General features: G+C 39.0%; 1 pseudogene; it reads left to right on the forward strand.

Moving 5' to 3' along the window:
- On the forward strand, nucleotides 1-26,960 carry LOC103425604 (probable LRR receptor-like serine/threonine-protein kinase At1g56130; annotated as a pseudogene).

Raw genomic sequence — 26,960 nt, forward strand, 5'->3', positions numbered from 1 at the left:
ATCATCGCTGTGTAGGATCGCCGGCTGTGTGGGATTTGGGGAGGGGATGGTTACGTGTCCATCATCGTCGAAAGGTCTGCTTCGACTGCAACGTCTCCACTTTTCTTTCCGTTTCAATTTGTCTCTCACAAGCCTCTGCTTCAGTCGCTCTCGATCGTCGCCTTTTCTAAGGCGTCCGAGGGACAAAAACCGAAAGCCAAACCTCCACCACAAATGAAGTCACGAACGCCACTCGCACTCACCCTCCACCGTTGCACACGAACCCAATCATAATTCTGAAATCCAAACACAACCCAGATGTTAATCTTTCAGAGAATGGCAATGGCCATTTCTTCTTCCTTCCTCTCAATCCCTCTCCCAAAGACCTCTTCTTTGCTTTCCCCAGTTAAACACTGCGCTTCGCCACTGAGCTCCGAGTTCAGGGCTCTGTCCCTCTACGACGGTAGAAATGGAGTCTCCACCTCCTCGGCGATGGCCACGGAGGCTCAGATCTCGACCCAAGACGACAAATTGAAGGATGAAGAAAATAAGAACATATGGAAAAATGGGTGTACAGCAGTAGATAAGGTGCGAAAATTTTCATCCTGTTTTTGGGAATGTGAGAAGATACATGGGTTTCTATTTTGATAAAGTGTTGAGGTCGAGCTATGTTCATTTTTTTCTGAATTTCCTTGTAGTTTTGGTATTAATGGCGCCTTTTCCGCTGTTATGGTGATGAACTATTTATATGTGTTTGACTGCAGTGTGCACACGTGATGGCCATGGCTGTTCAAAAGCTCTTCCCTGATGCAAAAGTGACAATTGGTCCATGGATAGAAAATGGGTTTTATTATGATTTTGATATGGAGCCTTTGACGGACAAAGAGTTGAAGAGAATCAAGAAGGAGATGGTAAGTGGAATTTTAGTATAAGTTATCATGTTTGTATCAAAGTTTTGGAACCATGAAACTGTTGAAAACTATTCATGAGCATTTCTTTTGTGATTTGTAGGATCGCATCGTTGGAAGAAACTTACCGCTCATACGAGAAGAAGTTTCAAGAGATGAAGCTCACAAAAGAAAAACCGCTCTCAACGAACCATACAAATTGGAAATTTTGGATGGTATTAAAGAAGATCCCATTACCATATATCATATTGGTAAGGGTTTCACTATATTCAGGCTCAATATAGGATGGAAGGTGATGATTTAATGTGCAGGAACTGTGCGTAAAGGAATAAAAAAGAGAGGGCGGGGGTGTGCTCAGGGAAAACAATGTTGTTGGTGCTCTTTAAAAATGAGTTATTGATATGCAGATTGAAAAGGAGACTAATTTGAAGGTGGGAGGAACCTTTTGGTCAAGCTAACCAAATTATACTTATGTTTATACATATGCATGCTTGTACTGGGATTTGATTGTGTTTTAAACTAGCATCCTGTCATATTAGACTGTCTTTATGTCATAATTCATCATAGTATGCCGAATTCTTCATAGGTGATGAATGGTGGGACCTATGTGCGGGGCCCCATGTTGAAAAAAAACTGGAAATATTAACAGAAAAGTTCTCGAACTTGAGTCTATTGCTGGTGCCTACTGGAGAGGAGATGAAAAGAAACCGATGCGGCAGAGGATCTATGGCACTGCATGGGAGAGTGAAGATCAATTGAAGGCATTTCAAAGAGGAAGCTAAACGTCGAGATCACAGGCGCCTTGGTCAAGTTCTTGACCTGTTTTCTATACAGGTACTCAGAATTGCCCTGAATCTCTTTCTGCTGTTTACGCAGATTTATCAGTTAGCAATCCCATTATTTGTAATTATGAGGATTCTTGCATTGAACATGTTCATTGTTGAATTTTCACAGAATGATGCTGGTGGGGGTTTAGTGTTATGGCATCCAAAGGGTGCTATTGTGAGGCATGTAATGTAAGATCTGTGGAAAAAGATCCACATAGAATGTGGTTACGATCTGCTGTATACTCCACATGTTGCAAAGGGGCAGATAAGTGGTCATCTGGATTACTACAAGGAGAATATGTATGATCAAATGAATGTTGAGGATGAACTTTATCCATTTCGACCGATGAACTGCCCCTATCATATCTTGGTTTACAATAGGAAGCCTCACTCATATCATGAATTTCCTATTCGAGTTACTGAGTTGGGAGCCGTATATAGACACGAATTATCTGGAAGCTTGCCCGGTCTTTTTCGTGTAAGAGGTTTTACTCAGGTATGATGTTAGTATTTGCAAACTGTTAGTCTATAATCCTAGGTGTATGAAGTGGTTTTTTTTTGTTTAACCTCGGGACCTGTTGCAGGATGATGCCCACATATTTTGTCTAGAAGATCAGATCAAAGATGAAATTAGGGGTGTCCTAGATCTTACCGAAGAACTTTTGTTGCAATTCGGCTTCAGAAAATATGAGGTCAATCTCTCTACGAGGCCAGAGAAAGTTGTTGGAGATGATGATATATGGGTGAAACTGTGAAAGCAACATCTGCCCTTAGAGATGCTTTGGATGATCAAGGTTGGAGCTATCAAATTGATGAAGGTGGTGGTGCCTTTTATGGTCCAAAGATTGATCTTAAGTTGAGGATGCCCTTGGAAGGAAGTGGCAGTGCTCAACTATACAGGTTAATCCTGAACTCATGACGGGATAATTCTAATGTGTGCTTTGTTTTTTAATTGGTAGTCTCTCCGTCTATCTCTGTATCACTTTGTAAAATGTTCATTGGAGATTTGAGCATCTTTTTTGAATTGAGTGAATTACATGGATTTATTTGATAGACTAAAGCCACTTATTATTGTTATTTTAAATTGTTTGATCTTTTGTATTTCCCAAATTGTACAGGTTGATTTTAACCTACCACAGTGTTTTGACTTAACATATGCTGACTCAAAACTCTGAAAAGAAGCGGCCTATCATGATTCATAGAGCTGTTCTTGGGTCATTGAAGCGATTTTTTGGGGTCCTTAGAGAGCATTATGCCGGGGATTTTCCATTATGGCTTTCGCCAGTACAAGCTCATGTTTTACCAGTTACTGACTCTCAGGTTTGTAAAGCAGTTGCAAGTTTAATTTGTCAATTAACTCAAGAACCCTCAACACACCTGCACAACGGTTACCTGGGCTACGACCCCCAACTCTCCTCCCAGCGATTCGACTCCTTTGTCGACTCCGAGTCGCTCAAGGACTCCGCCACCGATTCCCCAATCTTCCACAGCTCTGCTGTAGACAACGCTTTCGCCACTCAGCCGGCATCGGAGGCCTTCTCTCCTCCGTTGATCTACGCTGAATCGAACGGCCGGGGCTTTGATGGAGGGTTTGGCGGGTCCGACGATCCGATTTTGCCGGCTCCATCAGAGATGCTGCCTGAGGAGGGCTTCGCTCTCAGAGAATGGAGGGGGTAGGTTCTCGAATTCTAATTGTTTTCGATTGAACCGATAGTTCTGTATAGCAATTAAATTTTGACTCTTTTGTGCAATTTAGTTGAAAGTTGTTGGTTTTGATTTGGCTTGATCTTTCTGTTGCTCAGAAATTGAGTGGAAGTTGTTGTTTTGATTTCGGTAGTTTTCAAGAATTGGATGCTTAGTGATCAGTAATAGTCTGGCTTTATCGGGTAAGGAGATAAAGCAATTAAATTTCAAATTTTGGATTTATAGTTCGTATTTTGAGCCTGAATTCATGAAACAAACATAACCCATTATTTATTAGCGATTAATGGTATGATTAATTTAGTTTTTAATCATAATCAATAGCATGTAGCTTTAGCAGAAGTGGGGTTTGGGAAATTGGCTAGCACCCATGTTACTTTTTGTTTGTCTGCTTTCCATTTCTCCTTTCTCTTGCCATCTTCTCTGTATTTTGGCTGCTTCTCTCTCCCGCACTCCCTTTTTTACTCTTGGTTCTGTGGTTCTCCAGCCGCCGTTAGGTTTTTGTGGTCGGACAACGATGGAATCCGAGGACGATGACTACTGCAGCAGCGACGATTACTACTAGAAATTTTTATTTTGAATTCGTATCCCCTAATCGCCGATCTCCTTAGGTTTGCCCCAAGCTGGCAAAGGAATAAGGGGAACGGAGCTCAGACTATCAGAGGTATAAATTCACATCCCTAATTTTTTTTTTTTATTAATTTCAACCGGATCTGAGTAATTCTAAGTCATGGATCTATGAATAGTGTCTGTTGAGTCTCTGAGCGTCTCTATTTTTTTTCATCAAATGGTCTCTGTAGTGTCTCTCTGTATTTGTGCATCCATATGGGAATATGATATTTAAAAGCTCATTATTGTCCTGGGAAACCTCCTAAATTATCGATTCCTTGCTTTCTACGTACAATGCTTCATATTCTGTTTTCTAATTTTCTGATTTTGGGGTGGAGGGAGTGCTAATATGGTAATTTTCGGGGAGTTTGGGTCTTTGCGGGATTTTTTTGGGTAAATTTGTGATTTGCAGTTGATTTATGGGTTTGGTTTGAATGCACTGACAAAAGTTATTGTTTCTGTTAATGCAGATGATGAAAGGTAAGTTTGAACGGAGAAAGGGTTGAAGTGGTGTCTGGTTAGAAGGAGAAAGATCCATGGCAGTTGGCACGACCATGGCCACGGCCACGAAGTGGAGACATTGTTGGCGATATCGAAGCTTCTCAAGGAATTGACCAAGGAGGAGGACATGAAAGTACATATTTGGATTTCATCAGCTTGACCAAGATCATGAGCATTTTGATTGTCTGCAGCTCTCAGTTCTTGGTATTTCTTCTTACACATTTAACCTGGTTGAATTTTTTATTTTGTGGGTTTGGAAATTCAAGTTTTTTTTTTCTGCAATTTATATTTCCATTGAAGTTTTTGAACTGTTCTGTTTGGTTGCCAGTATGATTACTTATAGACTATTTCGCCATATGCATTTGCTACAAAATGTAAACTTATTTTAAATGAAACATGTTGAAGTCTTGCATAAGCTATTGTGTGTTGTTAAAAGAGAGGGGGCATCTAGCATACAACACACACGCCATGGGTGTACAACTAAGTTTGCCATGGAAGGATTTCTAGATGTCTTCGATGCCTCTCCTTCAGCCAAACCTCTGCATTTACATGAATTTTTAGATTGCAGAGTCTGACAGCATGAAGCATGTAGACCGTTAGCAGCTATAGATTTATTTTTCTAAACATTTTGGATAGGAAAATAAATGGTTGGTAAAGGTAAAACTGAAATTGATAAACACTGAGGTTAAACATGTACAGTTGAAACCGTATCATTTGTATAATTTTTTCCCATAAAAAAAAAGAAATTAGGGTCACATGGCTTCGCCAAGCTCACAGCACACACGCCATGAGAAGAAATTTAATGACTATTGTCTGTTGCTAAAAGAGAGGAAAGGTAAAAGGTAATGGAATAAATCTGTTCTCAAAATCTAAAACTAATATTCTCAATGTGTTTGAATTCTCTTCTTTTCATTGTCATTATTTGGCTTCCTTCTTTCATTGTTTGTTCATTATACAACTGTTTTACTTACCATTAAAATCCAACTGATATAGTTTGATATTACAGATATGAATCCCAGAAATTAGTTAAACAGTTTATAATCTATTCAAATTAACAAGAAAAACATATGTTCCCATGCATATAGAAACTCAGTGGAGATAAAACTACATTTGTAAATGGGGCAGAGCACCAATGAAGTGATTATGGTGCATGCGTTGTGTGGTCTAATATAGGAAGTATATTAGTTGTACGAGTGATAATGCGACTTATTGCATGTAAATTTATCATCAAATTTGAAAGATATTGTACATTTATTTTGGTGATCGATATATCATTGTTTGATTTCAGTCTTTTGTTTTTACCTTTTCAAATAGTTGGTCTGCATCTCTATATTTTCCCATTGCCTCCACGCAAAAGGTCAATTTTCTTTTTTGTCATTAAAATGTTCTTAGATTCTGGTTATATGTGTTTGGTTTTTTGCTATTGTATCTTTTGAAGTTTGCTTATTTGTATATTTGTTTGCATCTGGTTTTGCTTGGTTGGTCTATAGGTGGCTTGGTTGTATCTTCCCCCTTCCTTTTTATAAATTTATTGCTTGGCAATGTTAATTTGTAACTGCAATGCGCAAAAAAACTAGGACTAGCAAGAGAGTGGATGATACAAGAAAGACATAATATCCTGCTTTAACTGGTGTACAAGTGTGTAATGACAATATTTATCATGCTAACAATGTGGAAATCAACCTGCATTATTAGCTTTTACTACCCTCATGTAAATTTGTAATCAGTCATTGATTTCTGTTCTTTTATGCACAGTTTTGGGTTTGTGGTATTGTGTTGATTGATGCTATTGGGGCTGGAGAATGTTAAAATCCCATGTTGGAAGCTTAACTAAATGAAAAACAAAAAGAAATGAATGTTGGCAATGTTAATTAGTAGTGAGCCGCTAGACCGCCTCTAGAATGATGGCTGGCTGGCTAGCCCCACCAATTTTCTCTTTTGTGTTTCCATCTAATTTGGTGTATATTTTTGGCAGATGGATTCGGGAGATGCCGATTGCTAGCAGATGGAACAATTGCTTCTTGGGCTCTTCTAACTAACTGACATTCAGTATCATGTAAGGAATTATAATGGCTTCGATTCTTCTGTACTTTTCCTTTAAAGTTTAGTGTTGTAGTACTAAGTTTTATGGATGTCACATTGAGTCATGTGACCATCGTATTCTCTCACAGCTCACAACGACGAAATCGCGCAGGGCTTCGTTGATTTCTGTCAACTCTGACCTCGACCAGCATCGGGTAACCTATTGACCACCCCCTCTCCATCTTCTTTTTCTTCTTCCGCTTCTCCCTGTGCATTCCAGTTTGACTGTCTATGATCGAAAAGGTCAGTCCATCTAAATTCAGCAATTGACTCTCAAACTCTGAATCTGATTTCATCTCCTTCTGCTGTTCTCCTCCATTCCCCTCGTCTCTCTCTTTCTTCTGTAAATTTAATCAACTAATTCAATTATTCATTTTTTTTATAGAACATCTGTTGCTCCACGAAAGATTGGGTTTTTGCTTGATCATTGTCAAACGCTGTAGCAACTGTAAGTTTGTCAAAATTTATAATCATGGTTATTTGTTGCTGGAATTTTGATCGTAGTGGTCCAGATTTACTTGCTCATGATCTTTTTATTGCTTTACTGTGAAAAGATGGGATAATTTACTGCAAAATATGCTTAATTTAATGGAGATTTGCTAGGTTTTTAATACAGTTATGTTAATTGAATAATGGATATTGGAGATTTTCTCTAAAGGATTATAATTTATATAGAATTTATAAATTTTATCTCTTTCGGGTTACTTTATGTTTCGAATTAGTTGGATTTAGCATTCTTCTCAAGTTTTGATAATTGTTTAGTTTCTGAGTTTTGTTCCTTGCATGGTTGATTTTCTTTGATAATTGTTGAATTCTATATTTGCTTGGTACTTAGGATCTAAAGCATTTTGCCTTTTGAAAAGCAGCTGCAGGGAAAGTATGAGGTACCCTTTTCTTCTTTGTGTTTTTTTTTTTTAATTTTAAATTTCTAATTTTTATGCAAGACATGAAATATTGTGGGAATCAAATGTATGATTGTCACCAAATATATATATCTTTTGTGGAATATTATTGGTGAACATCGCTTGTTGGTGATGGATGTACATATCAAACGAGTGAGAAAAAAGAACAAGACTTGGAAGTGCCCAAGGACTAGATGGTGGAATCTAAAAGAACAAAAACAAGCCATTTTCAAAGAGAAAGTAATCACCCAGTGTGGGATAGAGAGGGGGAAGCTAACCAAATGTGGGATTCCATGGCTAGTTGTATCCGAAAAGTAGCAAAAGAGGTATTAGGAGAGTCCAAGGGCTTTGCCCCACACCAAAAGGAATCTTGGTGGTGGAATGAGGAGGTACAAACAAAGGTGAAGGCTAAGAAGGAATGTTGTAAAGCCTTATACAAGGATATGACCGATGAAAATGGTGAAAGGTATAGAAAAGCGAAGCAAGAGGCGAAGAAAGCTGTGAGAGAAGCTAAGTTAGCGGCTTATGACGATATGTATAAGCGACTAGATACCAAAGAAGGAGAGTTGGATATCTATAAACTAGTTAGAGCAAGGGAAAAGAAGACAAGGGACCTAAACTAAGTGAGGTGCATCAAGGATGAGGATGGAAAGGTTCTTGCTACAGAGAACGCGGTAAAAGACAGATGGAAAGGTTATTTTCATAATCTTTTCAATGAAGGACATGAAATGAGTGCTTCTTTAGGGGAGTTGAGTAACTCAGAAGAGTGTAGAAACTACTCCTTTTATCATAGAATCCGAAAGGAAGAAGTGGTTGTAGCTTTGAAGAAGATGAAGCATAGAAAAGCAGTAGGCCCAGACGATATACCAATCGAAGTGTGGAAAGTTTTGGGAGAGACAGGTATAACATGGCTCACTGACCTTTTCAATAGGATTTTGAAAACGAAGAAGATGCCAAATGAGTGGCGAACGAGCACTTTGGTGCCTATCTACAAGAATAAGGGCGATGTACAAAATTGCATGAACTATAGGGGTATTAAGCTAATGAGTCATACAATGAAGCTCTGGGAGAGAGTCATTGAGCATAGATTAAGGCAAGAGACACGGGTTTCGGACAACCAATTCGGGTTCATGCCAGGGCGCTCAACCATGGAGGCAATCTATCTCTTACGAAGATTGATGGAAAGATATAGAGATGGGAAAAAGGATTTACACATGGTCTTTATAGATTTGGAAAAAGCGTATGATAGGGTCCCAAGAGACATTCTTTGGAGGATTTTAGAGAAGAAAGGAGTACGAGTAGCATATATCCAAGCTATACAGGATATGTATGAAGGAGCAAAGACTGCCGTAAGAACTCATGAAGGACAAACCGAAAGCTTCCCCATAACTGTAGGATTACATCAAGGCTCATCCTTAAGTCCTTACCTTTTTGCGTTGGTAATGGATGAGTTAACAGGACATATTCAAGATGATATTCCTTGGTGTATGCTTTTCGCAGACGATATAGTGTTGATAGATGAAACTCAGGAAGGGGTAAATGCAAAGCTTAACCTTTGGAGAGAAGTGTTGGAATCTAAAGGTCTTCGCCTAAGCTGATCAAAGACAGAATATATGGAGTGCAAGTTCAGTGCAAATGGAGGCCAAAACGAGTTAGGGGTGAGGATCGGAGATCAAGAAATACCAAAGAGCGACCGTTTTCGTTACCTAGGATCTATCTTGCAAAAGAACGGAGAATTAGATGGAGATCTCAACCATAGAATACAAGCTGGATGGATGAAGTGGCAGAGTGCATCCGGCGTGTTGTGTGACCGCCGTATACCACTGAAGCTCAAGGGAAAATTTTATAGGACGGCAATAAGGCCGGCGATGCTGTATGGCACAGAATGTTGGGCGGTGAAGCATCAACACGTACATAAAATGGGTGTAGCGGAGATGAGGATGCTTCGTTGGATGTGTGGGCACACGAGAAAGGATAAGATTAGGAATGAGGATATCCGGGGTAAAGTAGGAGTAGCCGAAATTGAAGGAAAGATGAGAGAAAATCGGTTACGGTGGTTTGGACATGTGCAAAGAAGGCCTACTGACGCTCCGATTAGAAGATGCGACTATGGGACAGAGGTTCAGGGCCGAACGGGTAGAGGAAGACCTAGGAAAACTTTGGAAGAGACCCTAAGAAAAGACTTAGAGTACTTGGATCTAACGGAGGACATGACACATGACAGAACACAATGGCGTTCTAAGATTCATATAGCCGATCCCACTCAGTGACTTGGATTTTCCAAGTATCCAACCGAGAAGTTTTCCTCACTCGGGAAATTAAGGGAACACTACCTCAACTTACATGCTCCACTCACAAAGCTTCAACATACAAGCTTCAACAAAAGAAAATTCAAAGAACCTAGCGAAGAAGGCTTTGGTGTATTTAACACAATACGTTGAAATGAAGGAAAGCTTATTTATTGATATCCCCGATAAGTTACAAATATGTACATATACTTGAGTCAAAATAAACAAACAAGAGGGAGCCTTTACAAAGGTTGCTTAGGAGAAGTCTCAGCAGTCGGTAGAGCCCCAGAAAGAGAAGGCATCGGAGGGGGATCATTCGGAGCCTCAGTACTGGACAGAACCCTAGAAGGAGGAGGCATCAGAGGTTGATCATTTGGAGCTTCATTACGCGGTACAGCCCCAGAAGACGAAGGCAATAAATGCCTTTGGAACAAACCCACAAATCTCTGATGATCAAGTAAAACCTGACCATCAGATTCCTTCATCTGGTCAAGCTTCCTCTTCATGTTTGTAGCATAGTCATGTGCGAGCCGGTGCAACTGTTTATTCTCATGCTTGAGCCCTCTAATCTCCTGTTTGAGACTCATCACTTCAGCCGCCAATGATTCAACTTGGCTAGTTCGAGCAAATAGGCGTTGGGCCATATTAGACATAGAACCTGCACACTGAACACTAAGAGCCAGAGAATCCTTAACAGCCAACTCATCAGACCGTTTGGAAAGTAGTCTGCTATCTTTGGGAGTGAGAAGGTTCCTGGCCACTACCGCAGCGGTCATATCATTCTTCATCACGGAATCCCCAACGGTAAGAGGACCAGTAGGGGAGACGAAGGATGGGCGCCATATGTTGTCTGGAGAAGGCGGGGCTGCCTCTTCAACAAGGTTCAAGTCAAAACGACGGTCGGAGGGGCCAGACATTTTCAAAGGTGTTGAAGAGAGAAGAGGTCGGACAAATCAAGATCTTAGAAGTGCAAGAATGGAGCTTCTACTGGTGGATATTCAAGTGTGCTTTGGAACTTAATGTCTGCCCCTATAAAAATCTGCACTCGATGAAGCTTCAGAAATCGAAGAGGCGCCTGCTCAGAAATCGAAGAGGCGTTTGCTTTCTCAAAAGCTGGGTTGCTCAGAGACCACGAGGGTCGATCTCAGAAATCGAAGAGGCGTTTGCTTTCTCAAAAGCTGGGCTGCTCAAAGACCACGAAGGCCGATCTCAGAAATCGAAGAGGCTTGCTTTCTCAAAAGCTGGGCTGCTCAGAGACCACGAGGGCCGATCTCAGAAATCGAAGAGGCACCTACTTTTCCAGCCCTGTCAGCACCTGTCACACGCACACTCAGCTTTGTGGAAATTATGGGCATTCTGTCGAAGATTTCTGGCGAAGTAGAAAGCACATGAATCGTACTGTTCAATCACCCACTTCCTACACGCAACAGTAGCTCATGGGTACCACATATAACTTTGCCAAAGTTCTCTGACAAAGTTGAGACACGTGAAGCTTGCAGCTCCCACTACATCGCTCTGACCAAGAAGGGTAAAAGATTAGCAAAGAAACAACACTAACAAAGTTTAGACACATAAATTTTGAAGGTCTAGCTACCATATTATTACCCACAAGGGTAAAGGAACAGTACCACTGCTGGATAATTGGAAAGTCCCGGTGTGTCAACCTCTGTGCTTCGTGGCAAGGTAGACTAGCAAACATGCCCAACCTTTACTCACATTCGAGAAAACACTCCCAACAAGATTGCTTGCTCCAAAATCGAAGAGGCACCGCCATCCGAATCTCGAGAGCCAGACTCCCAACATGATTACTTTCTCAAAAATCGAAGAGAGGGTAAAGGAACAGTACCACGACTGGATAATTGGAAAGTCCCTGTGTGTCAACCTCTGTGCTTTGTGGCAAGGTAGACTAGCAAACATGCCCAACCTTTACTCACATTCGAGAAAACACTCCCAACAAGATTGCTTGCTCCAAAATCGAAGAGGCACCGCCCTCCGAATCTCGAGAGCCAGACTCCTAACATGATTACTTTCTCAAAAATCGAAGAGAGGGTAAAGGAACAGATCTGTATGTCAACCTCTCTGCTTCGTGGCAAGGTAGAATAGCAAACATGCCCAACCTTTACTCACATTCGAGAAAACACTCCCAACAAGATTGTTTGCTCCAAAATCGAAGAGGCACCGCCCTCCGAATCTCGAGAGCCAGACTCCCAACATGATTACTTTCTCAAAAATCGAAGACACCGCTCTCCGAATCTCGAGAGCCAGACCCTCAGTGGGATTGCTTTCTCAAAAATCGAAGAGGCATCGTTCTCCGAATCTCGAGAGCCAGACCCCTAGTAGGATTGCTCTCTCAAAAATCGAAGAGGCATCACCGCCCTCCGAATCTCGAGAGCCAGACTCCCAACATGATTACTTTCTCAAAAATCGAAGACACCGCTCTCCGAATCTCAAGAGCCACACCCCCAGTAGGATTGCTTTCTCAAAAATCGAAGAGGCATCGTTCTCCGAATCTCGAGAGCCAGATCCCCGACAGGATTGCTTGTTCGAAAACCGAAGAGGCACCACTTTCCCAACTTCAAGAGCTGGATCTCCTTGGATAAAGCTTGTCTGTAATCTTCACACGCAACATCAGCTTTCCAGATACCACAGACCACTTTTTCAAAGTGCTCTGACAAAGTTAAAACTTGTGAAGCTGGCAGCTCCCACTACCGTGCTATGACCAAGCAGGGTAAAGGAATAACATTATTACTTGATGTTAGGGAGACTCCTATATATGTCGACCTCCATCCCCAACGGACAGGCAGACCTGCAAAAATGCTTAACCCTTCCTCTTATCTGAGAGGGCACTCCCAACGAAGCCTTTCGAAATATTCAGCTTTCTTTCCCCCCGATAATACCTCTGTAAACAAGCTATACTAGAGCAAGAATATCTCATATCATCAGGGTTAAAAGCAAGAGTATCCCATATCATGCTTTTTCCCTGTTTTTTCCTTTGGCCTTGTTCTTACCTGCAAGACAAGGAGAAAGAGAGTAATCAGTCAGCACTTGGAATCAAGCTTCCAGCCAGGAACTGACTGCCTGGAACCCTTTACCTGATTACTTACCTGGCATTGCTCTCGAGTACTCATCTTCAACACCTTATGCTTCCAGGGAAGATCCCGCATCTGCCTGAGGAACATATAGGGCAAGTGAGAAGGATACAAGGAAGCATGTGGAGACAAGCGTAACAGCACCGATACATCCATTACTCTGTCAAAAGCAAAAGTATCCCATATCAGCAGGGTCGAACGTACTCTAGATTTGATGGACTTGTTTTGACCCTCAAATTCTTCAGTCGGCCTTATCTCTGGAGGAAACCAGAAAACCCTCCAGCCCAGTTCAAGAATAAGCCTGTGGAAAGTTACTTCTTCAAAAGCAAAAGTATCCCATATCATCTCTTCTCATTTTTCTTCTCTTTATCCTCCATGCTACCTGGAAGATAGGGAGAATGTGAACAATCAGCCGGAGCTCTGATTGCTTACCTTGTCTGTCACCTCTTTCAGCAGATCCCCTAGCTCGGCGACTTGGGGGACTCCTACTACATGGTTTGTATCGCGCTTGACCAAGCCTGAAACTACAAGTAAGCTTCAAGTGACATTGATACATTACCTTGTGCATCTCCACCAGTTACAGATACCACCCCTGGATGGAGGAAGAGTACTTCCAGAGAAGATGCCACATCTACCTATGAGACAGATAAGGAAAGCCAAGACAATACCACACTCCAGTACTTAGAAGTTTCGTGGTTACTATATCATTCACTTGTACTCACTAAAGGAGAGCTTGAACCTATGTACTTGTGTAAACCCTTCACAATTAATGAGAACTCCTCTATTCCGTGGACGTAGCCAATCTGGGTGAACCACGTACATCTTGTGTTTGCTTTCCTATCTCTATCCATTTATATACTTATCCACACTAATGACCGGAGCAATCTAGCGAAGATCACAAAAAGTGACCGTTTTCGCTACCTAGGATCTATCTTGCAAGAGAACGGAGAATTAGATGGAGATCTCAACCATAGAATACAAGCTGGATGGATGAAGTGTAAGAGTGCATCCGGCGTGTTGTGTGACCGTCGTAGGCCACTGAAGCTCAAGGGAAAATTTTATAGGACGGCAATAAGGCCAGTGATGTTGTATGGCACAAAATGTTGGGCGGTGAAGCATCAACACGTACACAAAATGGGTGTAGCGGAGATGAGGATGCTTCGTGGGATGTATGGGCACACGAGAAAGGATAAGATAAGATTGGGAATGAGGATATCCGAGGTTTGGACATGTGCAAAGAAGGCCTATTGACGCTCCGGTTCGAAAATGTGACTACGGGACAGAGGTTCAAGGCCGAAGGGGTAGAGGAAGACCTTGGAAAACTTTGGAAGAGACCCTAAGAAAAGACTTGATTTTGGATCTAACGGAGGACATGACACAAAACCGAGCGCAATGGCGTTCTAGGATTCATATAGCCGACCTCACTTAGTGGGAAAAGGCTTTGTTGTTGTTGTTGTTGTTCCTTATCTGCTATGTTGTATGTGAAATTCTGAAATGATGGCATTTGTTAATCTGTGTTTTGGGTTGTGATTTCCATATTTTACTTCCAAGTTCTGCGTCATTTATCTGACCTGAAAAAAATATTCGGTCCTACTCCTAGGCTAAACATTTGTTGGTTTTATTTTTATTCCTTATAGAAATTCAAACATCATCCTGCAATCAAAACACCGCTGGAAGGTGGGACTGTTCCCTATAAGTATGCTGTCAGCACTGAATGAAATGTTTATTGAAGAGTTAAGGTATGAGGCTTTAAGAACAGGGTTTCTCATAGCTCGAGTTCTCATTGTTGTCAATCATAGTGATTTCATGTAAGATGTAGTTCAAGCACACTACAAGCAGAAGTAGACAATCTGTTGCTTATTGAACTACCCTTGTTATCAGTTTTGACTCAAAAAAATATTTGATGATGACATGCTGAATTGAATATTGGCTAAAATTATATTGAAATTTGCAGGCCGAAGCAGATATCGTTAAAAGAGCTCTAAGTCACCCTCTGAAATTAATTGCCAAAAGTGTAAATGGAAGCATTGTCAGTGAGAAGGCATTTTTTTTTTCGTTTCACTTTATATACTATGCTCACTATCTGTTTAATATGTTTCATCGTATAAATTAAAGTCTCATTTCTCAGGTGCTTTCAAGTGACAACCCCAATTATGGATGCATGTTGCCACTGGAAACTATGAAAATTTAATAGTTGCTGGGATCACTGATCCAACTAAAGTGGGTTTCTTTATCAAGTACTTCATGAATAGAATATTTCAGAGATCCAATCGCTGGGACAGATTGAAGAAGGTGAAGATCACAGGGGTGGGATACTGGGGAGGGTGGTAGGGTTATGGGGAGTGGGCTCTGGTTGGTTTCGATTTGACCGAGGCCTTGGTTCGATGGAACCGAGGTGATGGGGACTATTCATGATATCACAGCCAGAAGATATAGGGCCTATGCGTGGGGTTTAGGGGTTTCACGGGGAGGGTTACAGAGGGAGGGGGTGCACGCGTGAATTGCAGAGGGAGAGGGAGAGAGGGAGAAAGAGGGGGAGTAGGGTTGCTATATTCAAGTTCTCTTTTTTATTTTTACTTGAATTTGATTTGATTTGATTTATTTGATTTTTTTTTTTTTTTTGGTGACAGGTTGAGAATGCCAAAGCTCTGCTGGAGGTGTAGGTGAGAATTTTAATTTAATTCATGGTATATTGTTGTTTTTTTTTTTTTACTTTATTTTTGTGGGATTGTGCTGTTTTTGGGGAAATCAATATTAAATTGAAGTAAAGTTTAGATATTTCTGTAATTGGGATTTAGAGTAAGAGATGAAGAACTGAACGTGATTGCAAAATTAAAAGTTTAGAACTTTTTTGGTTTGGAAGCTAATTTTAAATTCAGTTAGCTGATTAATTAATAGAGAAATGTATAATGAATGCGTGATATGTTTTTCGATGCGTATGAGCAGACATGGGTACTGCTTCAGCGGCAGCAGCTGCTATATGATGGTAGATGAGGAATTCTGAGATGCTGAGTGCTCTTAGTGTCAGAGATGAAGACTTGATAATGATCGTATCCAATTCTGCCTCAAGGTATACTTGATAATATTGTCCTTTATGTGCTGTATGATGTTCGTGCCTTTAATGGGCCTGTCAAAATATTTCAGTGCACCCACAAATTGGTTTTATCATCATACATCATTCGTGAGAAATGGGATGGTGAGTTTCTCAATACAGTTTTAATTTTTGTGCAAATAATGTTCGTAAAAAGTCTGTTTTTATTTAGTTCATTGCAGATTCTTATTCTTTTATTTAGTTCACCATTCATGCTTTTAAAGATAAGAAGTGCAAGGCTCTCTCAAATGTTAGTTTTGGGTGGCAATTGAAAGATAGGAGGATAAACAAAAATACCGACCAATTGAAAGGATAAATTCAGTTGAAATTATTTGGTTCATCAATTATTATAGTTTGAGCTTTCTGCATTAAATATCCTGTTTTCGGGGGAGAGTGATTCATATAATTGGGTTTTATTAAATTTTTCTTGATTTTATACAGTTTTTCGTTTAAACTTGTGGATTTGGAAACACTTTTATGAGTGTTAAAATCTTATTGTATGTCTAAAATTTGTTTGGAATTTGGTGGATTCTTCAATTTCATCACCACCCATTCTCACAACTTCATCTAAAGTGTTTCGCATGTACAAGATTCGTGTTCATTGAGGTCATTTCAAACAGATTTCAAGCTGAGCTGCAGAAATTTGATTCAAATTGGTGGATTTGGGTAAGAAACTAAGAAACCATAATCTTTTCTTTCGGTTTTAAGAACTAAATTTCATGGTTAAGTTTATGTTTCAAGATTATCTTCCTTTCTCCTAAATGCTGAGTTTTATGAGATTACATTTGGTAAGTCTGAAAACGAATTAGAAATACTGAGTTTTATGAGATCTATTTGGCAAGTCTGAAAGCAGATTGCGTATGTTTATATCTTCCTTTCTCCTAAATACTGAGTTTTATGAGATCACACCATCTTATGTTTATTGTATAATCTTATGCGGTCAGAAGAATTATCATCTTTTTCCTTTCAGATTTCAACATACTTGGAAATACTTCAAATTTTTTGTAGTGCAGTTTTTAGTTAACATGATTACGTAAGTTCTGTTTCTTTAGTAAATTTTTATGCAGGAAAGAAAGTCATTTCTCAGTTTGTAGTTAACATGATTACATAAGTTCTGCTTATCGACCTCATTCACTTATGTTTTCTTCTGTTCATTCATAATTGTGTTAAGTTTATTTAGGTTAAATGTGTCTTATTCATGCAGTTACTCATGAAACAGTTGTTCACGCCGCAACATGCGGGCGTATTTTCTAATTGATACTATTATTCAAGACTCAAAAGTTGGATCTTAATTCGTTGACCGGTATGCAACTATGAATTTTTTTAGATGCTATATCTACGAATTTTTCTAGACGCTAGAAAATATTAAAGTCCCAATTAAGACGTTATGCTAGCAAATATATAGACCGAGAGAAAGCAAGTTGTTTACATACGTACAAAATTATCTCAGTCGTCCCGATTAAGACTTTACTAGCAAATATATAGACCGAGAGAAAACAAGTTAAAATTACCTCAGTCGTCCTAATTAAGACTTTACTAGCAAATGTATAGGCTGAGAGAAAGCAAGTTGTCTACATCCATAGAAAAGTATGTCAATCCCAATTAAGACGTTGCCATTGAATATATTAATTGAGAGAAATTGAGTCGTTTACCTACAAGTACTTTAGTCGTCCCCAATTAAGACGTTAGTAGCAAGTTGTTTACGTACATACAAAATTATCTCACTCCCAATTAAGACGTAAGAAATTTGATAAACAAAAACAAGTCATCGGAATAATTAAGCCAAGGTGGTTGGATGGTGGTGGGTTCATACGTGGTAGTGTGACTTTCCGTCATCCAAAACATAGGAATTGGATTTCATCAGTGCGGTTAGAAATTATTTGATTTTTTCATTTAAAATTAAATACAAATAGTATCTGACAAAAACTGATCGTATGGTATACGATGAACGGCTAAGATGTAAGGATAAAGTGGATATGGGGAAAATCCCTTTCTCAAAACATATCCTCTTTTGACTTTTCTCGCTGCATCATTCAACTCAACTTGCATATATTTTCATCCCGATCGAATTTTCAGTTCAACCACAACTTTTGAAAATTCCACCTGAGATTTTTTATTTTTTATTTTTAAAAGAAATCCCACCTTTGTTTTTCTTTGAAAAAATCCACTTCCACTTATCTAAAATTCATTTTATCGTTGTATTTATACGTAAAATTATGAATGAAATATTATTCTTTACCAGACAAACTTACAATATACATGTAATTTTAGCAATATTTTAAGCTAATCGTCAAAGTCTTGAGTTCGATACTTTGTAACAAGGTCATTGGTAGGTAGGGTTCAATTTTCAACTAGTCTCTTCTGAATCCAAAAAAGATGGATGATCGTAGTTCGACACTAGTGTCCATCTTTTTAGAAAGGAAAAAAAAACTTATCGAATAGTGTGTCATGTTTCTTGTTAGACATAATAATGTGATTAGTTTAAGAATTGTCACAATGACATCGTGGTTTGATGTCATATCAAAATCACCAACTAACAAAGAATTAATCCTTTGTTCTTTCGCTATCGAGAAAAATCCCTCTCCATAATTACAGTAATTGACCAATTGAGCAAGAATGTTAATCCATAAGTCAATCCCTTAATTTTTAAACTAGAAAAATATTAACAATCTAGAACTGTACATAAATATTTTAACACTAAAGCAGCTCAATGTGCAATATTACAGTATACAATTCAACTAATATGATCAAAGTCTTGGCCAACTCCAGGTGGGAAATTAAAAAAGTGGCCGCCATTTGATCATGCAACTTGGACAAAATATATTATAGGATAAATTACATAAAATCACCTTAATTATCGGTCGAACCACAATTTCATACCTCATGTTTTAAATATTTCAATGTCATACCTTAATATATGAATTCGTTGCAATGTCTAAATTTTCTTAATTTAATTGTTAAATGATGAAGTGGTAGGAGTGGGACCCACTCATTAAAAAAAAATTCTCTTCGTTTCCCAGAAATCGTCTCCTCCCCCTACTCCCTCCTCCGTCCCCCTTCTTCGTTTCCCAGAAAATCGTTTCTGGGTTTGTATTTGTGTTTTTCGTTTTGGGTTTTGTTTTTGTGGGGTTCTTCGTTTTGACTTTCTGGAACTCTACCTTTGCAATTTTGTTTGGTGGTTTTTCTTAGAAAAATGGTGAAGAAGAAGAAATTGAAGAAATGGCAGTGGGGCGAAAGCCCCAGTCGGTGATGGGATATGAAGAGAGGGAAAATGATAAGGGGATGGTTTCTAATTCTCAGTTTTGCGAAATCTTAGTGAACTTATGATGAAGAAATCAAATTAGTTTTATGTAAAGACTGTTGGAGCAAGATGAATTGGGTCTGGTTTTGGTTTGCATCAATTCCCACTTATTTGGGGTCTGGTTTTGGTTTGCCATCGAAACCCACCTGCGTTTTGCGATTGGCGGTGTATCAGTTGTTCCCGAAGGAGGACGAAAATTAGCTGCGTTTAAGGAGGACGAGGAAGAAGGGGAGCGGAGGAAGGAGTGATTGGAGGAGGAACGGGGACGATTTCCAGGGAACAAGGAGGAGAGGTTTTTTTAAAAATTTTTAAAGTTAATATTAATTGTCAAATAAAAATAAAAAATATATTAATTTTTTATTCGAGTTGGCAAAAAAGTGGGTCTCATTTCTGCCACGTCATCATTTAACAGTCAGATTAACAAAAAATTTAATGGTGGTCTGACATTGCAACGACTTCATAAGTTGAGTTATGACATTGCAATATTTATATACATATACGTTGTCAATATATGACTAAAATCTAATGGTCTTCTTCTTCTTACATGCAATGCATGATTCAGCCAGTCGGAATATAAGTGTTGGTCGTTTAAGTTCACGCCGTCGAGGAGAGCAAGTTCTGCACATGTACAATATGAAGATGAAGTTGCTGATGAGGATACTATTACTCTGCTTCCTCAGCTGCTTCTGGTTTCAGCTGTCCTTTGCTCAAAATGCTACCACTGATCCATCTGAAGGTTCTCTCTCTCTCTCTCTCTCTCTCTCCCCCCCCTATCCCTAGACACACACACTTTGCCACATTTAAATGTTTTTGACCAGGAACTGGGCTTTTTTCCCTCAACAAAATGACATTTTAAGTGTTTTTCGACTATATGAAATGAAGTTTCGAGGAACTTATTTGTATAGTCTTTTTTCTTTCCATATACAAAACATCCAAATTAAGGGTAATTTTCCTTTGTAATAATCAATTTGATCTCTCATTTGATTCGAGATAGTCTAGTAAGGGGTAACACAAGTCAAATTATGGTGTGATATATAATACACACAAGGACTGAATTAACTGAGAGTGCAGTGAGGGCGTTGAACTCAATATTTGAACAATGGGACACACAAGTGCAGTGGAAGATCAGTGGAGAACCCTGCAGTGGACCTGCCATCAACGACAACAACCCAGCCATCGCTTGCGACTGTACTTACGACAACAATGCTACATGCCACATCACTAAACTGTATGTTAAACTACTCTCTTTATGAACAAGATTTCTATGCCAATGCTGATTTTTCACTTGCTACCTATGCATGTTAACGTCATAATTTGACTGTGTCGCTCCATTTTATGTAGTTCTAAATGTTCAATCTTTTTGCTTTCCAGGAGCATGTATGCTCTTAACAAACGAGGGGTGTTTCCAGAAGAATTTGTGGCTTTGAGATATCTCACAGATTTGTATGAATTTTTTCCAACTCCCTTCTCTGTTTTTGGTTCATCAAAATCATATATTGGATATTAAAAATGTAAAACGAATGAAAATGGTTTGAAAACTTTGAGTTTTAACGAAAATGACAAAATAAAGGGTAAATTGTATAGTATCATGATTGACTTTTTAGTGTTAAAATGTGGTTTTTCGTTAAAGTAAACAGTACCGGGAGCTTTTTGTTAAAGTTCCCTAATAAAAATTGTAGAATTATCAGAGAGACGGGCCAAAAACTCACTTCCAAGAACATAGATACTGACCCAACTTGGTAATTACCACCTGCACAATCCGTCAGGTGTGGGTTTATCTCAAAAAGCCTCGGCATTAGTTGGAGTGAGATTTGGATATTTAAACTCTTCTTTCTTCATTTCTCTAGCCGATGTGGTATTTCAACAAAAATATGGTGATGTTGTACGATTAAGAGTTAACGATTACACTTCCTTTCAATTTTTGTAGAAGGATCGATCGGAATTATTTCACCGGTCACCTACCCGCATTCATTGGCAATATGTCTGCATTGACTACATTGTAAGTTGTGAGAGAACATTTCTTTTAAGTACTCATACTTTTGATGAGACCCGTAGCAATTTGTATACTTCATTTTGAATATCATAATCTACAGTTATGTACTTTACACCTTTTCGCTACTATTTATGCCGTAATCTACAAAAAATCGTTATGCTTTTATTGAATAATGCAGAACTAGTTTCCTGTTATGTAATGTAATTAAGTTTAATGGTGCTTATCTTTCACTAACTGACATCTCTATTCAGGACAATTGGCGTCAATTCATTCTCTGGGCCCATCCCCAAGGAGCTTGGAAACCTTAAGAAGCTAGTCCTGCTGTAAGCCATAAAAAATGAGAAAGCGTACAGTAAAATTTTGTGTCATAAACATTAGATACAGAACCTTTCAATAATTGCTTTCAAGTAATTGTTTGCCTGTTCAACATGACTTGCAGGGCGTTCGGATCAAATAATTTCTCCGGAACACTCCCACCAGAACTTGGTAATTTAGTCAAGCTTGAGAAACTGTAAGTGGTTAGTTAAATCATCAAATTTGAATTGCATGTTAATTCCTTACGGATGAGCAAAAATTGCACTTTATCGTATGAAATGGGTATTAATCAGTTGCCTTATGATTTTCACAGTTACATGGACGGCTGTGGACTCGGTGGTGAAATTCCTTCAACATTTGCCAAGCTCACCAACATGCAAACCCTGTAAGAACGGCTCTTAAATCGTATTTTAGATTTGTTAGTTTATCCAGTACTTTGAGATTGCTTTTCTTGGATGAGCTTAGTATATGTCAACTTTTTGAATTTTAGCTGGGCATCGGACAGTCCTTTCTCAGGAAAGATACCTGATTTTATAGGGAATTGGACACAACTCTATGATTTGTAAGTAGAGAAACCTTTGATCTTTTGCAGTTTATGAAAGCAGACCTGAGATGGATAATTTGTTCACAAGCTTCTTATATGTTTCTATAGGTGATTTCAAGGGAACTCTTTCGAAGGCCCAATACCAACCAGCTTTTCTCGACTGACCTCATTGAACACTCTGTAAGTACAAATGTTTCATAAATTGTAATTCTCTCCGAAGAGGGGATTTCAGTTTATTTTGCATATAATGATGTAGGCGAATCAGTGATATATACAATGGGAGCTCCTCTCTTGATTTCATAAAAAATCTGACAAGCTTGACTCATTTGTATCATTTGTAAGTGAAGATTCTCATCGATCCAGATACTGTCATCTAATTTCTTTTGTAAGTGAAGATTCTCATCGATCCAGATACTGTCATCTAACTTCTTTTTCCTTTTGAAATTTGATCTACTTTTTATCAAATTTTATGTTTTTGGAATACAGATATCTACGAAACGCATTAATCACTGATACCATCCCATCTGATATTGGAGATCTATATCTAGGGACACTATACGTACCAGCAAATACAAGCTTGAGTCCCAGCGAGACCAATTAGTTTTCTTTCATTCTGATTGCTCCTCTCAACTTATCGTTGGTGTTGTAGGGATCTGAGTTTCAACAATTTGACAGGCCAACTCCCAAGTTCTTTGTTCACCATGAGTTCTCTTACATCCTTGTAATCCCCGTCCTTATTATTATCTTTTTCTTGCCTTATCATACATAAGTTATCAAATCTTTAACATTCCCTACTTTGATTGAAGAATATCTCGACTAATCCTTCTAGATTTTGTGTAGATCTGACCTTTTTCTTGCTCATCTCTTTTTCTTTTCTGGGTGCCTTCTACTATAATCGAAATGGCCAGGATTCTTGGAAACAATAGTCTCTCCGGACCTCTTCCGAGCCAAAAGAGCTTTCAACTTCAGACTATGTAAGTCCTCGTTTCTTAAAGTAGTCATATAGAATGCACGGTGCATGTATGTGTTTGTGTATATTCGTAAGCATTCTAATCCTATCTTACACAAGTTCTTGATAACTTTCATGCATTTTGTGTCTTTTGATTCTATTTTGTTATTTGCAGAGATTAGTCTTACAATTTTTTATCAGGAAGCTTTCCCCAGTGGGTGACCACAATGTCACAAATGTACGTGTCCTTTTATCTTTCACCTTCATTTTACAGTTTAAATCACCAGAATACGTTTGGACAAAAAATTGCCGCTGAGATTTGTTTTCACAGTTCTACTTGCCTACAAAGTTTTGATCTTGTACATGGAATTTTCATTTGATAAAGATATAGTTCTTCATATGTTGATTGATTAATGATTTTATGCAGGAACTTAGTGGTCAACAACTTCACATTTGACAGTTCAAACATAACGTGAGTTGAAGTTTCTCTTACTCGTTTTAGACGAGCAATACTATCACAACTCTTCCACTATATGTTTCTATCGGGATAACTAATAATTGTTCTCTGTGTTTGCAGTCTTCCTGGATTGAATTGCCTCCAGAGAAATTTTCCATGCAATCGAAATGCTCCACGATGTAATCTGCTCTTATGTCACCCATCATTTACTATTTTAATGCAACGTCATGTCAGAGGAAAAGGCATTGCTTCTCTAGTTATGTATACATATGGATATAGATTGCAAGCATGTTTTCATAAGTTCAGTAATACGCATAACTGGTCAGAAATATGTGACTGATGAACATTAGCATGAGTCTTCAATTTGACGTTTCATCGCTAATCATGGCTGGCTTCTGGTATTACATGAAACTTTACAGATGCAAACTTCTCAATCAATTGTGGTGGAAAACAAATGACGGGAAGTGATGGCATATTGTATGAGACTGAAGACTCAGCTCTTGGCCCAGCAACATTCAATGTAACCAGTACAGAGAAATTGGCTGTCAGCAATGCCGGTTTGTTTTCTGAGAGAAAGGACCCATTTTTTCTGGTAAACACCCTTGCACAAGTCACTAGAACAGATGTGACCCCGGAGCTTTTCCAGACTTCAAGAGTGTCCCCAGGATCACTGAGATACTATGGCATGGGCCTTGAGAATGGGCCTTACACTGTAACATTGCACTTTGCAGAGACGGTTTATGAAAGTCGCACTTCTCAAAAATGGGAAAGTCTAGGACGGCGTGTATTTGATATCTATATTCCGGTAAGACTACTTATAGAATAAAAATCTAACTTATTTGAAGTAAACACCTCATTGGACAGGTTTTCGATGTTTTAAGCTACCTCTTCATTTAAAGGAGACTAGAATTATCACCTACCTCTTCATTTGGTTGCTAGGGTACCCGAAGGACGAAGGACTTTGACATATCCAAGGAGGCAGGTGGGGCTAAACTAGGAATTATGAAAAGATTCAATGTTAGCGTGTCAGAGAATTATCTTGAAATTCATCTATTCTGGGCTGGTAAAGGGAGTTGTTGCACACCTTCGGCAGGTGATTACGGCCCACTAATAGCAGCCGTCCATGCTGCTTCAGGTATAATTTGTGTTAACTAATAGAGATTTCCTGTGAATGGTTTAAATGTATTTTTCTGCTGTTAATTGACACTGAAGAATTCGTCTGTTTTATTGCTCAGATTTTACACTAACAGTTTCTGGGCTTCCACCAACTACTCCAGGAAAGAAGAGCAGGAATGGGTTGATAGTTGGAATTGCAGTTCTTGTTGGAGTTGTGAGCTTACTATTAATATTTGCGATTCTATATACGAGGGGGGGGGGAAATCAGAAAAAAGGACGACGAAGGTAAATGACCATATTATTAGTGGTATTCAATTCAAGTTTCTCTACTCTGACATTAACACACACAAGAATGCTTTCATGAAAGTAAAACTTATGTCACACTGTTTCGTGAATGTGCAGATATTTTAGGATTAGGCCCTCAACCAAATATTTTCAGTTATGCTGAGTTGAGAGCTGCAACCGAAGATTTTAATCCTTCAAATAAGTCAGGAGAGGGAGGATATGGCCCTGTTTATGAGGTGAAATCCGTATTACATCAATATCATGTACTTGGAAGTAATGACAAGAGAAATGGGGAGAGCGAGTGAGCAAGAGAAGAAAATAAAGCTTTTTTTTTCTTTCCTTTCATGTCACTAAATTGTGTTTCTGTGTACATTGTAGGGTACACTTTCTGATGGGAGAGTAGTGGTTGTGAAGCAACTTTCAGTAGCATCTCACCAAGGGTAGAGTCAATTTGTATCTGAAATTGCTACCATATCTGCTGTGCAACATCGGAATCTAGTGAAATTGTATGGATGCTGCATCGAAGGCAGCCACCGCATTTTGGTTTATGAGTATCTTGAAAACAAGAGCCTGGATCAGGCACTTTTTGGTACAAACCTATCTACTTTTAGGTTGCATAGAAACAACAATGTCTGCAGTTTCAAGCACTCTAAAATTGTTAAGAAATGTTTTTGATTGGATATGTTCACTAATATTTCAGGAACAAGTAACTTGCACCTTGACTGGCCTACTCGATTCAATATATTGTTGGGAACAGCAAGAGGACTTGCTTACATTCATGAGGAGTCAAGGCCAAGGATTGTACATCGAGATGTCAAAGCGAGTAATATTTTGCTCGATGCAAAACTCTCCCCAAAAATATCAGATTTTGGACTGGCAAAGCTTTATGATGACGAAAAAACCCACATCAGCACCCGGGTTGCAGGGACAATGTAAGCCATCCTTTATTGTTTTTCCAGAGGTTACATACATTATGGCCACACACATTTATACTTGCATGAAATTTTAACACACATGTTAATAATGCCTCTAATGATCTCAAGCAACAATGCCTCTAATGATCTCAAGCAACATTGTGCAACCATTTGATTATCTTGCATTGTAGAGGCTATTTGGCACCGGAGTATGCATTGTTTGGACATTTGACAGAGAAGGCTAATGTGTTTGGTTTTGGAGTCGTCGTTTTGGAGATCCTCAGCGGGAGACCAAATTCTTACAATAACTTGGATCCAGAAAAGATTTATCTTCTTGAATGGGTAGGAATTGCGTTCGCCTAGCTTCATTTAGGCATTGTTGTGAAAAACTTATTTATACGTACCTTTGACCGTGGCATAATGTTTTTCAGGTGGGACTCTACATGAAAACGACCAAACTCTAGGGCTGGTGGATCTGAGATTGACAAAGTTTAAAGAAACTGAAGCAACTAGATTGATAAGAGCAGCTCTTTTGTGCACACAGGGATCACCGATGGCAAGGCCATCTATGTCACGCGTGGTTGCAATGCTCTCTGGAGACATTGACATAGGCACTGTTATGTCGAAGCCAAGCTATTTGACAGATTATAATTTTATAGATGTAACAACATTTTCAACAGGTTGATTTTTGGTGGAGGATGATACCCCATCAACTGCGTCCAAGCATAGTAATGTTCGCCTCAACTATCAGCCTGAAGGCAACAATGCAAGTGGTGCTAACACCCCTGGGGTTAAGCCTGTGCCTAGCACACCCCTGGGGTTAAGCCTGCGCCTTCTCCAGTAAACGTCACTCAATCACTGCTCGTTGGCATTGTAGGAGAAGGAAGGTGATAAATAATGGGAAATGATTTCCGAATGCCTTTTATCCTTTTGTGCACCCATGTGCTTGTCCTTGGGTCTTTTCTGCCCTTAAGGTTTTGGCTATGACGATGTATATCTAAAATAAGATACAATTTTATAGATATTTGAGTCAATTTTGTGTTAGTATGTTACAGTGTAAATCTCCTCTTTTAATCAAAAGGAAAAAAATGGATGTTTCTTTTCTTATA

This window comes from Malus domestica, chromosome 05 (assembly GCF_042453785.1).
Source record: "Malus domestica chromosome 05, GDT2T_hap1".
NCBI classification, from domain to species: Eukaryota; Viridiplantae; Streptophyta; class Magnoliopsida; order Rosales; family Rosaceae; genus Malus; species Malus domestica.